Genomic DNA, 11482 nt, shown 5'->3' with positions numbered 1-11482 from the left:
CGGCTCTTTGTTATTTCCTGAAGAAATGATAAGCACATTTCTGCTACACACTAGATTTAAAGAGGCCCTTCTCCAAACAAATGTTCTTTTCTTTCTTTTTTTTACAGATTTGCTGATCCTATGACTATTAAGGTTTAAGGCCTTAGTCGGCTTGGTTTAGTGGAGGACCAGCCCTGCTAGCCGACTCACCTCAGCCCCCCCCCCCCTCCTTTCCCGCAGCAGTGCAGAGCTGGACAGCCTCACAGAACACACACTCCCTGACTCACTGATCTGATTAGATACCAGGCTGGGGCTTTTAGTGGCCGAGGCCAGTAGCAGATCTGGGACACAGACCATTAAGTTTAACCACTGCCTGGCTTTAGAGGGAGAAAGAGGACAATCACTCAGGATGTCACACTACCATGGTATTTACCTCTGTGGGAAACGCCTCCTATGGAAACACTAAATGGGAGGACGGCTCATCAAGCCGCATCAAACAGATGTTTGTCTCCTGACTGCTGCTGAACTGAAGAGATTGAAGGGAAACTATAATAAACCTATCATGTGACTTTTCCCCGAAACAAAACATTTGTGTTTACAGAAACAAACGGGTATTGTTGTTGCTTTACTTGATATACTTGAGTGCTAATGGAAGATCAAGAGGAATACACAAGATAATTGATTAATATCTCTGAAGAAATGTCTCTATTACCCTAATTTCTATTCATCTGTCATTTACAGAATGTCTTATTTGAGTGACTTCAATTCCACTGATTGTGTCTGATCGCCCTACTGTAAGAATTAGAACGGCATAAAAAGTCATGATATATAGAAAAGATATACAATTCAAAAGAAAGTTAAAGACTTTCCAATGTTGACTTTTCAACGTTGTTTTATTCTGGGGAAATAATTAGTTATCTGACATTTCCTGTCAGTAAGCTTGCTGCCATCAGTATGCGTTATCATAACTCACTGTCAAATACGTACATGACTCGTGGAATCACGGTAGCATTCCCACACTCATAATACACTGATCAACCAACCGGTACAAATGATGATGCACATTGCATGTAAAATAACATTAAAATAACACATGATCACTTTAAAGGTTAGATAACATAGTAGTGCAGTCTGCTGCTTACCTGAGTTTAGAGTAGTGCAGTAATGGTTAGCATTATTATTCCATCAAATGAAGAGCCAAGTCTGCTTCCAGTGTCTCTGTAGGGATAGTTGTCTACAATGACTTGTGTCTTTACCACTTGACTGACAGTGAGCCGCTGACGAGAAAATGCAAATAGATTTCGCCCATAAAGACACTTTCCAAACAGGACAGCTTCAGCTGCCCCCCCCCCCCCCACACACATACATACACACACACACACACACACATACACACACTAGGGCTGCATGATTTTGGGAAATAATCTAATTGCGATTTTTTCTCACAGATATTGCGATTGCGATTACATTTGCGATTATAATTAAAAAAAAATTAAGCAGCCCCACAGAGGTTTATTGTAAAATGCGGCTTGCATCTGGCCTACGCGGTGGGTCCTTTCGGGACACCGAGCCTGAAAATGTTTCTTTTTACCTGGGAATCGATACCGGTACCCAACGGTACCTTTTTGTTTCTGTACTTTACTCACCCTCTCTGAAGTCTACTTCACAACACACAATCTAAAACACCTTACCTCCCTTACCAAACCGATCTTGTATCTCAATGGGACTTCCTGGTTAAATAATGTAAAAAAATAAAAATAAAAAAATAAATCCAAAAAATCGATTAATCGTGCAGCCCTAACACACACACACACACACACACACACACACACACACACACACACACACACACACACACACACACACACACACACACACACACACACACTCACACACACACACACACACACACACACACACACACACACACACACACACACACACACACACACACACACAGCACCACACACACACACACACACACACACACACACACACACACACACACACACACACACACACACACACACACACACACACACACACACACACACACACACACACACACACACACACACACACACACACACACACACACACACACACACACACACACACACACACACGCACACACAACACACACACACAACTTTAATACCAGCTACTGTAGCCAGCTACCATCTTCTGAAGACTACAGTCTGTCTGACAGCACAGATATCATCTCCAGTGGGAATTAAAATAAGCGACTGTACTGCTTCTGGTAGTTCTAATACGCTGATAGGCTGCGCTATAACATGCCCAGCTGTTTCTGCTTGCTTACAGAAAAGAACTACAGTTAAAGAGGGGCATTCTACAGTAAAGAGCTGTATACAGCTTCTCTGTCAACCAGTAGGGAACAGATGTCACCACACCGTCCATCAAGCAATCCACCGTAGATAGATACTGACCCCTGGGTTGAAAACAGATAAGACTCGAATGCAGTCGCTGATGGATCTCTGCCAAAAACAGCCCTTCTGCTTTCAAATGACCTCATAATATAGTGACATGATGTCACCATTCCATAATATGGGTGACCCATTTGTTAAGACTCGAGTGCTTGTAATTCTTTGCATCAGAGGGAAGACAAAGGAGTGCAAGGGAAACTTTTAATAACGTGAACACAATTATGCAGAAAGGTACCGCAGGCCCAGACGTACAAGCCTTACATTGGAGGAAAGAAATGGATGAGACGAAGAGAGCGTGTATGTGTATGTGTATGTATGTGTGTATGTGTGTGCGTGTGTGCACACGCGTGCGGCCCTTGTGTGTCCATCTGTCTGTTTACACCACACCCATCCATCACTCCTTGCCTTTCGCCTCCTTGCCTTTCGCCACTTGGCCTGTTAATTACCTTTTCCTGTTCACTCACGCACACAAAGAAAACAAGCTCCCCTCAGACTGTTTGGACAGACTTCATTCCCCTTCTAACCTCCTCCTCCCCCAATGTGTCTCTGTGTCTCCTCTCTCCCCTCTCTGTCTCTCTCTCCCTCCCTATCTCCCTCCCTCTCTCCTCTCTCTCTCTCTGTCTCTCTCCCCTCTCTGTCTCTCTCCCTCCCTCCCTCCCTCCCTCTCTCCCTCCCTCTCTCTCTCTCTCTCTCTCCCTCTCTCCCCTCTCTGTCTCTCTCCCTCCCTCCCTCCCTCCCTCTCTCCCTCCCTCTCTCTCTCTCTCTCTCTCTCTCTCTCTCTCTCTCTCTCTCTCTCTCTCTCTCTCTCTCTCTCTCTCTCCTCTCTCCTCTCTCTTTCTCTCTCTCTCTCTCTCTCTCTCGCTCTCTCTCTCTCTCTCTCTCTCTCTCTCTCTCTCTCTCTCTCTCTCTCTCTCTCTTCTCTCTCTCTCTCTCCAGCATGGTGGACCCAATGGCAGCCCCTTCACTCATCAGTCAAGTTGTCATCGGCTCAGCTGGGCCAGGCCAGACTGAAGGACGTCAACAACTGATCAGAAAAGTTTCACCCCCCCCCCCACACACACACACAGTAAGAAAGAAACGTACTAATGATGAAAAGACAATGCTCAGTCTCTCTACATAACATAACATTATTGACAATAACGGAGAATGTTGCAGAGAAAACACAGTGGACGTAGTTTCTCACTGCCTTAGCTCAATAACAATACTTGGTATAGTTTAATCAAAACTACTACCACAGGGTTGTGCGGTGGGAGTCTCCACGCTCTCTTATTAGTGGGGGAAGAAAATCACTTGCATGGTATCAATAACGCTGCAGAAATCCTCTGTTCACCTGCTCCCTCATAGTAACTGTGGAGGAAGTTGCAGATGCACAGCGAGGTGGGGATTAAGCTACGCTGTCCTCGCCAGGGAACACAACTCTACCAGAAACCATCAGGCTAACGCTGTCCTCGCCAGGGAACACAACTCTACCAGAACCATCAGGCTCCTCTAATTAGGAAGCAGACTTTCTGCTGCTGGGAATCTCTCCCCTGCACCAGACAGTTTTACTGAAACAAACTGAGATGAGTAAATAATGAAAAATTCAACAGACGAGCTGGAGAGGCGCATGTGTGTGTGTGTGTGTGTGTGTGTGTGTGTGTGTGTGTGTGTGTGTGTGTGTGTGTGTGTGTGTGTGTGTGTGTGTGTGTGTGTGTGTGCGTGCGTGCGTGCGTGCGTGCGTGTGTGTGTGTGCGTGTACGCTGCTCTGCAGGTGAAGGAGGGCTGGGTGGGAGAAGGAGGAGGAGGAGGAGGAGGAGGAGGAGGAGGAGGAGGAGAGGGAGGAGGAGGAGGAGAAGGAGGAGGAGGAGAAGGAGGAGGGGAGGGTGGAAAAGAGGAAGAGGTGCCGGTGAACATAAAGGCAGGGCAGCATATAGATATTAGTAGGGATGTCCGATATTATCGGCCGACCGATATTATCTGCCGATATCGGCAGTAAAATGTGATATCGGAAAATATCGGTATCGGTTTAAAACAAAAAAAAACAATAACAATATTTGTTATATATATATCCAGTGAAATTATTAGTTACCTGAAATTATTCAGTTTTTTGGACGGGGGAAACCCTGCATATATCGGTATCGGTTGATATCGGTATCGGAAATTAAGAGTTGGACAATATCGGAATATCGGTATCGGTAAAAAAGCCAATATCGAGCATCCCTAGATATTAGATATCTATCGTCAATCTGGGCTAGTGTGTCGTGGATTTCTTTGCTAACATGAAATTGTGATACACACTTTTGTTGTCTAAATGAATGATACAAGTTAAATATAGAAAGTGTAACTGAGGGGTACAATTCCCTGACTGTATTACTAGATATGATACTTACTACCACTACCTTTGTACTTAATATTCGGCCACCCAGTACACGGCATAAATATATTATCATGAACACTCTCACGTAGATGAAACGGATCCAACACAAATGTACGAATTAGAAACAGGTCTTTATTTCCTACACAGCGATGGTGTGTAGAATAAGCACTTAATCACTTAATTACATTTATGAATTGAAATAGTATGCACTTTTATGGCAAGGAGTATTCGTCGGTATATCAATAGAGAATGTCCAATCTCTGAAGGCGCAGGTGGTAAATATACGACCTGGAATAGTTAAGGAATAACAGCAATGATACTTTAATGATTATAGGCTGGATACACTAGAGGGGGTTAATCCGGTCGCTTGTAAGCCGACAGGAGTGGGAGGGGGGGGGGGGGTTAGAATCCAGCTGCCTCGTCCGGCCAAGGGTATCCCAGGTGAACCCACTGTAGTGCCGTTCAATGCGCCGGCGATCCTTGGACCACAGATGAAAGCAGGTGGACTCTTTGTGGGCCGGCTCTCTCCGGTCCACGGGGGAGAGACGTGAAGAGACCTCGTCTTGCAGAGCGTCTCCTCACCTTGCGTCCTCTCCAGGGGGGGGGGTTCCAACACACGGCAGTGTCGGGGGTCTTTATCCATGGAATAATCAAAGTATCCAAAGCATAATCCGTGCCTGGGAAGGCGGGCTGTCGTCGGTAGAATAATCCGGTATACAGGTCCACTCGCTCGTCGGCTCTGGGGCTCCTCGGGTGCAGCTTCACATAGGGTCAACCACCCTGGGTAAGCACTAAGCAGCCAGTTCTCTGCCCCGAAACGATGGGGTATCTGACTACGGTAGTATTCTCACCGCACGAAGCACTATATATTAACAGACTATTATTAGCTTAATAGACTACGTCCAACTCGACGATATAGTGCCAAATATGACTATTCAAATATTAATATACACGATGTCTCAATACCGATGGTAGGCGAACTTGGCCTTACTCCCACACGTGGCGTCGCGGGGAGGCTTTACGTCTGTGACTCTATTGGAGGGTAAGAAACTGGACTGAAAAGAAAGTCCTACTTTAGTAGCGCAGTATATATACGCACTATGAACAAATAGTCCCATTAGTGGTGCGGTAGCCAAATTCCTACGCGGAACTAGGACTTGTTCGTACATGTCGAGCGGTACGTTGAACTGGGTCTGAGGGTATGGCAGCCTGGCACCAAGGTCTCGACCAATAGTAGGAATGGAGACTATTATGGGATGTTCAGTAGGCTAGAATGGATATTCAATGCATATTGTACAAGGAATATACAAGGGATATCAGGGAATATAGAGAATATACAAATACAATTAAATATATATATATAAATAAATATATATATTCGGTTTAATCTGGCCCTTCACAACAGCCACCCCCTGAATAGGTCCCAGACCTAATCAGTTAAACAGAGACAGATTAATCGCGTTGTCTATTTACACATAAGGGTTTGCTGTAGGGGGTCAGTCAACTTCACAAAGTCATAGGGTTGTAGGGTCATGGTCATCATCGATTGTGTCTGGGAGTCGAGGCAGTTCTATGAGCCTTGCCACGGGACGGGGTGTAAGTGCGACCCTGGACGAGCACTTCAGCTGCTCGGGACCTTGCCGTCGGCACCGGTGATCACTTTGCTTACGCGGCCGGCCGGCCACATAGCTCTGGGCAGTGATTGATCAATAATCATGACGACTGTTCCTTCTGTCAAATTGTCTCTCTCCTTTACCCACTTCTGGCGGGTCTGTAGAGACGGTAGGTAGTGCAGTAGGAAACTGTTCCAAAACTTGTCGGCCAATACTTGGCTGTACCTCCACATTCGTCGGCCGTTCGCTTCTTCAGGCCGGTACATTGTCTGTGGTAATGCAGGATCTAGCCGCCCCATCAGGAGTGTGTTGGGGGTAACTGGGGTCGATATCCGCCACATCACTGGAGACATATCCGAGGGGCTTTCGAGTTAAGTACTCCCTCAATCTCCGTGAGGACTGTCCGTAGGACTTCTTCCGCCACAGTCTGGGCCCCAAGTACTGCGTACAGGGCTGTCTTTATGGAGCGCACTTCTCGTTCCCAAGTGCCACCGAAGTGGGGTGCGTTTGGGGGGTTGAATTGGAAATCAACCTGTGCTGGAGCGAGGTGGGTCTTAAGTTCTGGGCCCATAGCTTGGAAGCTCTCTCTCAGCTCTCTTTCGCCGCCTTTGAAGTTTGTCCCATGATCAGACAATAGGGTAGACGGTCTTCCTTTCCGTGATGTGAATCTACGGAAGGCCATAAGGAATGAGTCTGTGCTCATGGTCGGAGAAGCTCGATGTGTATCGCTCTGGTGGTCATGCATTTGAATACAATACCCCCACCGCTTCTCGGTTCCTCTTCCTTTCTTTATGTGCAGCGGGCCAAAGCAGTCCATACCCGTTGAGTGGAATGGCTTGTCACCGATTCGGAGGCGACATGGAGGAAGGTCAGCCATCCTTGGTATGCTGGGCTGCGCGCGCCACTTGCGGCAGTCTAGACATGTTCGTTGGAAGCGTCGTACCGCCTCTCTTCCTTGTAGGATCCAGTAACGACGTCTGATTTCCGCGAAGACTCTTTCTGCTCCTGCGTGATGTACATCCTCATCGTATTTCTTTATAATCAGCTCTGTGACCTTGTGTCGGCTGTTCAGTACGATCGGGTATTTAATGTCATCCGGTAGATTGGGGGCTCTGCGTAGGCGACCACCCACTCTGATGAGGGTATGAGCGTCGCTCTCGGGGGCCAGGTGAATTAATCTGCTGTCGGATGGGACGGGCTTTCCTCCCTGTAGACAGGCCAATTCATCGGGGAACGAGTCTCTCTGGGCTCGCTGCAGTAGAAGCAATTCTGCTTCCTCGTAGTTAGCTGCTGACATATCAGCGGGGGACTTGCACTCCGGGTGGGTACCGCAGGAATGTTCTTTGTTGTGCACTCTCTATGGACGTGCAATCGTTTATGTTAGGGTCGTGGGAGGCTACGGTGCTCATCCACAGAACACAGACTTCTTAATTTCCACCTCCTCTGGACTTGCTTCCCCTCGGGATAGGCAATGGGCCACTGTCCTTTCCGGGAGTCTTAGGAATGCGGGGCCGTCACTGTAGACATTGCGACGGGTGAGGTCATCCAGGGGCATCCCCCGGGTGATGACGTCAGCTGGGTTCTGTTTTGTATCAACGTAGCGCCACTCTGTTTCTCCGGTTAACTCTTCGGTTAAGTCTTGAATCTCGGTGACTCTGACTCCCACGAAGACTTTGTACTTGCATGAGTCCGATTTGATCCAGGCGAGTACCGTCGTGGAATCTGACCACAGGATTGTTCTAGACACCGGTATGGTGAGCTCACGTTGGATGAGCGTGGCTAGGTGCGCTCCGGCTAGGGCTGCGCAGAGCTCTAGACGTGGGATAGATTGTTGCTTGCGTGGGGCTATTCTCGAGCGGGCGAGGACAAATGCTGTGTAGATCTCTCCCCCCTGGTCTTGGGCCCGCAAGTAGGCTACTGATCCGTATGCGACCTCTGAGGCGTCACTGAAGACGTGTAAGTCCATTTTACATGTCTCTGGCCTCACCGTGGGTGGGAAGTAGCTTCGGCGCATATTAACGCCTGGGAGTGAGTGGAGCTCCATCTCCCACTCTCTCCAGGTGGATGCAAGGTGTGCGGGAATGGGGTCGTCCCAGCCCTGGCCCTTGTCCCACAATGCTCGTACAATCATTTTTGCCCTGGTGGTGTACGGTAGAATACATCCTAGCGGGTCATATTGTCGGGCGAGTGTTGTGTACACACTCCGTCTGGTGGTCGGCGCCGCCGCCGGCCTTCCCTGCTCCGTAGTCAGGGGCTTGTGTCTGTAGTGAAGCGAATCTGTTTTGAATCGCCACACCAATCCCAGGGTCATCTCCTGGGCTTCTCCCGGGATTGTAGCCATCCAGGTCTCGCTGCTGGCTGCCTTGTCCTCGGAGGAGAGGCTGCGCAGTACTTGCGGATCGCTGCTGCCCACTGCCTGAGATCAAAGCCGCCTTTGATCAATGAGGCGCGGAGTTTAATCAAGAGAGCTTCGGCTTCTTCCTGGGTTGAAAGGCTTTGTAGACAGTTGTCTACGTAGAAGCTGTTCTTTACGCTGTGTCGGACCTCTTCGTCCGCTGCTGGGTCCTCTGCTACATGTTTCTGTAGTGCAAATGTCGCACAGCAGGGGCTGCACGTCGTTCCGAAGGGGAGGACTTCCCATTGGTAGATGGCTGGGTGCTCATCTCCTGGCTTCTCTCTCCATAGGAACCGTAACAGGGGCTTGTCCGCCTCTACTAATCTCACCTGCAGGAACATTCCTTTAATGTCCCCGCTGATGGCCACCTTTTCCTGGCGGAAGCGGAGTAGAACGCCGAGTAGGGAGGGGCCGAGTGTGGGACCGGGCAGTAACTCTTTATTCAGATTTTGGGATCCGATCTGGTAGCTGCAGTTAAATACTATGCGGTCTTTACCGTTGTGATGGACCTTGTGGTGGGGCACGTACCACGATTCAGTGGTCTGGTCAGCCTCTTTAATGTCCATCTTTGTGACGTGTCCCGCTGTGATGAGCTTCTCAATCTCAGCGCGGTATACACTCTCTTGGGCGGGGTTCTTGGCTAAGCGCCGCTCCGTGTTCAGCAGGTACCGTTCTGTGGCGTCTGTCTTGGCGTGGAAAGTAGGCATTCCTTCTCGCCGCAGGAGTGGCGTGGCGTATCTCAACACGCCGTTGACCGGGACTCTCTTGGTCCCTGTCTCGAGGAGGTGAATTGCGTAAATGTCATCTTTAGAGCGAATGTCTTTCTTTCCGTTCTTAAAGGGCATTTGTTCTAGGGTCCATAGCCGCTCTACGTGTTGCAGGAGTGCGGTTTCTCCCTCTGTGACTCGGGAGTGGAGACGTCTAGTGGCTGTACTTCGGTTGAGAGATTTGGCGAGCGGGCCTTGGAGAGTCCATCCCAAACGGGTCTCGACTGCTGCAGGGCAGCCTCGGGGTCCGGTATGAACCCGGTCTATCGGGACAATGAGGTCTGCATGGTCGGAGCCTATCAACAGGGTCGGCATAGCATTGTCTATGAGCGGGATCGGTAACTTGCGCAGATGTGCATATTTTTCCATCAGCTTGGCGACGGGGTATGTGTACCGCGACAGTCCTATTTCTTGGCTGGTGAAAGCGTCTGCAATCTGGTACCGTCGCTCAGGCTGGCCGCTTGCTGCGATAGAGAATGAGACATTCTCGCCCTTTATCGTCTTCAAATCTCGTCTTATTGTCCGAATTGTCATTTGGGTTTCGCTTCCCCGCAGCCCTAGCTGGGCCGCAGCGGAGGCGAGCAGCAGGGTCTTCTCTGACCCGTCATCGAGGACGGCGTAAGTGTCCAGGACTTTATTCTGGTAGCTTAGTGTCACACGCACTACTTTTAGGAGTACTCGGGCTCCACTGCTGCTGGCGGGATCGATGTACATGACGCTCGCTTTGCGGCTGGATGGTGCAGGTGAAGGGCGCCGTCTGTTACTGTCGTGAAGTATGTCCAGATGGGCTCCATCGCACTTGGTGCACCTTTTCTTTAAGCGGCATTCGGCTGCCATGTGTGAGCGCGCACAGCGAAAACAGCGCTTGTTGGACTTTATCCATTGACCTGCTTCCTCCGCATTCAGCTTGGGGAAGGAGTCACATTGCGCTAGCCAGTGTTCTTTCTCACAGTAGGGGCACACTATCTTCCACTTCTCCGTTCTGGAGGGGGTACTGTGGCTCCTGCTGCTCGGTACTGACTCCGATTGGTGCATCACAGTCACCGATCTTCTTCCATCATTTAGTCGTCTGGTTCCTTCTCTGGAGCCAGGGGTGCTCCGTCCGAATGTATCTAGCCGTAGGCTGCTGACTTCTCTCGCCAGGAAGTCTGCTAGATCGAGGAGGTTCGGTTCGGGGCCATTCGGGTCTCTGTGGTCCCTCTGCCGCCTAAAGCGCTCCTGACGAGCGGGCGGCAGCTTCTCCAGAATCCTTTCCACATTTGAGTTGGCGTAAAGTTCATACTTCCCCTTCTCTCTTTGCGCTCCCAACATCCCTACCAGGGACTGCACTCTGATGGACAGGTCGTCCAGTGCTCGATTGTCTATTGCTGGGGGTAAGCGGTCGATGTGTCGGATCTCCTGGATCACGTAATCCCATATGCGCCCATACCTCTGGTCCAATGCTACCAGCGCTGCTGTGTATGGGGTGGTGGAAGTCGCGTAGGCGAGCGCTATATTATGTGCGCGGGGCACCTTTAAGTGCTGCAGTAGGATGACGTATTTGTGGCGTTCATCCAATACATCCACCAACATGGTCTCCAGACACATGCGGAGTTCTGTATACTGGGCCCGGTTCTCTTGGGTGAAGTCGGGTACCATAGGCGTGCCAATGTATGACGCTGACTGTGGATACATCGGCGAGCGTTGGGGGAGAGGCCTCCTAGGCGAGTCTCCTCCCGCTCCTTGGTATGGGCTGGTACCGGCAGTGTACCATGGCCCGCTTGTCCAGGTGCTGTTCCTCGGTGCGGGTCGTGCGTCGTGCTCACCCGTGTATAGAGTCGGGGGTCTGTAGCGCAGCTCCGCGGGAGTATAGCCTGGGCTGTACCGGACCTCCTGGTCCGGTAGAGTACTGTGCTGTCTTCGGGCGTGGTTCTCCTCCTCTTCCTCTT

Source organism: Notolepis coatsorum, assembly GCF_963971535.1.
Source record: "Notolepis coatsorum genome assembly, chromosome: 3".
Classification (NCBI taxonomy): domain Eukaryota; kingdom Metazoa; phylum Chordata; class Actinopteri; order Aulopiformes; family Paralepididae; genus Notolepis; species Notolepis coatsorum.
This window is presented reverse-complemented; position numbering follows the sequence as displayed.